The 3,186-nt window shown below is 35.9% G+C and overlaps 1 protein-coding gene across 1 annotated transcript in view; it reads left to right on the top strand.

Annotated features, from left to right (window-relative positions):
• LOC128877067 (uncharacterized) overlaps nt 1–3,186 on the top strand; it is a 30,083-nt gene that overhangs the window by 15,749 nt on the left and 11,148 nt on the right. The gene's annotated exons all lie outside the window — the stretch shown is intronic.

The following is a 3,186-nucleotide window of genomic DNA, read 5'->3' as shown; positions in this document are numbered from 1 at the left end:
AACCACCCCTTTCAAGGTGTTACAACATTTTTGGGACACACTGTATTTTTTTTTTTCTAACGTAACGACTTAATTTTGTAACATTGCTAACATTAGCTAACATTGAAATGATATTTTACTTGAAAAATTTAACTTAACCCCTCTAAAAATACATTTCTATACATTTCTATTCAATTCTTAATAAGTGCACTGAAAGTTACACCAAGTCCGCTCGCTCCCACAATACTATACGAGTTGTTTTGGTTTTGTCGTATCCCTTCAAAAAAGTGCCTTACTGGCTGACGACAATGCGTAATTCCACTTAAACACAATTTTGTAAAATATTATTTGGAATTCTACGAAGTATCTTCGACTATTTGGCAATTATTTCAATCTGTTATAGAAAAAATGACAATATTCAATATTTTTGATTAATGCTTGGTGACGAACGTGTTAACCCTTTGCACTCGAGAGATGACTCTCAGTCACCACTAGGTTTCCTTTAGATTTAATTTCTTTCGAACTCGAAGTGTCAATAAGCAAAGGTGACCTGATTTTCGAATCTCAAATTAGAGATCTCATTTTCGAAGTAAATCTAACCTTAGCATTCGTGACAATAGAATGCTAAGAAAGCATCTCGAGTTGCTGATAGATATCAGAAAAAAGGGCCTCGAGTGCAAAGGGTTAATTATCAACAAAGCCAGAGGATATCTAAATTTCAGTGAGATTCAAACACATACTCCAGAATCTGACTTGACATGGAAATGACCCAACTCTGCGATAAACTCGAAGCTGTCGCACATGCCAAGCAGCGAGCGGTTGTCTCTCCGATTAGATTAAAGCCCGAAAGAATTCAGCGATCTTGTTGTCGACCGGCAACAGTTTACATCATAGACGATAGTCAACAAACGGTGGTCAACGTGATTTCCTTTAGCCCCTAAACTTATCTCGTAAAGGGAGCATCATGGCTAGCGATGACGCAGCGAAGGTCAATTGTGGCGCGTGTCATTTCTTGGCGATGAAATCGTTAGTTTTTGTCTCGATGATGCAACCAACGAAGAGCAAATTTCTTATCTAAATAAACATTTCAAATAAAAGTTTCATTTCAGATAACGACCAAAACATCGGCAACTATTTATCCATTTCTCGTAGAATGGGAATCGACGTTTGAATTGTAGAATTTTTAATATTTCTTAACAACCAAAGAGCCATTTAATAGTTTAATTGTTTTGAAAATAAATGGAAAGCTTACTGCGTAATTATTCTTCTTTTTCGTTTATAGATGATGGATTCTTAAAGATACGTAGAGTAATTCATTTAAATGTTATCTTTCTAATACAGCGTTAAGAAATTAACTGTTCCTGTCAACTTATCAGTTGTTTTGCGATACCTTTCTTGACTGTCTCTGTTTATTGAGTCCGAGTTAGCTGTTTAAAAAAGCAATATCGTGTAAATTGAAAGCAGATCAAAACATAATACTCCGATAGTTTAAGCAGTCATTTAAATTAATTTATTTCAACGTAAAATAAAGTAAACTACAAATACAAAACGAACAAATATAACGATATATTTTATACTTATAATTTGGTTTTCGATAGATATTACTTTTCTTTCACTTGTTTATTTTTATAATTATAAAAATGCTACACAAAAGTTATAGTGGTTTCCAATAAGTGCGAAGAATGCGAATGATATGAATACCTATTATTTTTTCTTTTAAACTCTCTAAGGTACTATGAAACTATCTTTAATTATTTTCATTTCGCGTTTACAAGAAATTAAAAAGAAGTAAATTTGTTTTGTTATTCTGTAAACATTTTTATGTGTTATTTAATTTACTACCGATTAAAATACTTTTACATTCAGGTCTAAAAAATGGAATTATAAGAAATGGGGTTTATCAATCGTGGTAGAAATGACGTATAAATAAAATGCGGGTAGGTTCGGTGTTACATAAAAATTGTCAAAAAATCTTTTATTATTTTTGTTATATTTTGTAGCGTCGCTGCATGTGCCAATAATTTTTCGACTTGCCGTATGTAAAAATGTTCGTATTCTAGCTGATGTTATAAGCAGACAATTTTTCACGTTGTCCTTGATTTTGTTGCGCACTTCGTTCTGGTCGTATCACCGCAACGACAAAGACGTCCGTGGCCTTCATTTCTCTAGGTTTTCGACGCAAATAATGTCTCTAGTGAGTTGTGTCCCTGCTCCATCCATGTACCCATTCCGTTATCTCCGTGTGGTGGTGATGGCACGCGGAGCGCAGAGGTTCCTATGTCGCGTGCCAAATATTTCTCTCGCTGGTTGCGTCAGAGAGTTTCGAGCATGTTTGCCGTACTCATGCAACGTAGTATACAACGGACATTTACCTCGATCTCGACGTGGTCGGTGATCTTTCGTCTGTACCGCTGCAGAGCCGTAATTTTGCACCCTTGGTAAATTAAGGAGCTAAGTATATCGTTGAAAATGTTGCGTTAAATGCAAAACAAATCACACGGTCCACTAATATTTTTGTGTTAATGTAACGTACGATGCTCGTATCAATCGATAATACAAGCTCTATATTGAATGGATTAATACAAAAGCTGATACTTTAATCGTTCTTTTTTGTGTAAGATTAACGAACTTATAGCGTTTAAGTAAACGTAAGAAATGTGTTAAATCTACATTTTTTTGATGTTATATATTAACACGTAATAATTCGTTAAATAATAAAACAAATGTCTCGTTAAAAAATTAACGCAAATAGTCAGTAATTTTAACGTAATTGTTATGTTAATTAATTACCCATTCGAATAGTCCCACGACTAGTAGTTGCGGCACTGGTGTCATGCGAGCGGACACGTGCATCTACGCGACGCCGACGCGCGACGCTACAACTCACGAAACGCGCAATGCCGAACGCCATTCCACGCGCCACAAACGCAAGCACAATGCAGGTCGATGACATCCACCCACCTGCACGCCGAGAAACGTGCAGCATGCTTTGGCTTTGATTCGTATATCTACGGGATATATATGTACGGGATAAAATGATAGCCATCCCATAGTTCATGCTTGTCCCATTGCGGTCCTACTAAATGGAGACATGGGTGTCGTACTGGTGATAATGAATTCCCAAAGAACGAGCAGTGATACATAATATGCAAGATTGTGAAATGTTTAATAAATGTCAACGACCATACCACGCATGCTACACCAGTT

This window comes from Hylaeus volcanicus, chromosome 1 (assembly GCF_026283585.1).
Source record: "Hylaeus volcanicus isolate JK05 chromosome 1, UHH_iyHylVolc1.0_haploid, whole genome shotgun sequence".
In the NCBI taxonomy this organism is placed as follows: domain Eukaryota; kingdom Metazoa; phylum Arthropoda; class Insecta; order Hymenoptera; family Colletidae; genus Hylaeus; species Hylaeus volcanicus.
The sequence above is the reverse complement of the archived record's forward strand: the minus strand, read 5'-3'. Positions and strand labels throughout refer to the sequence as shown.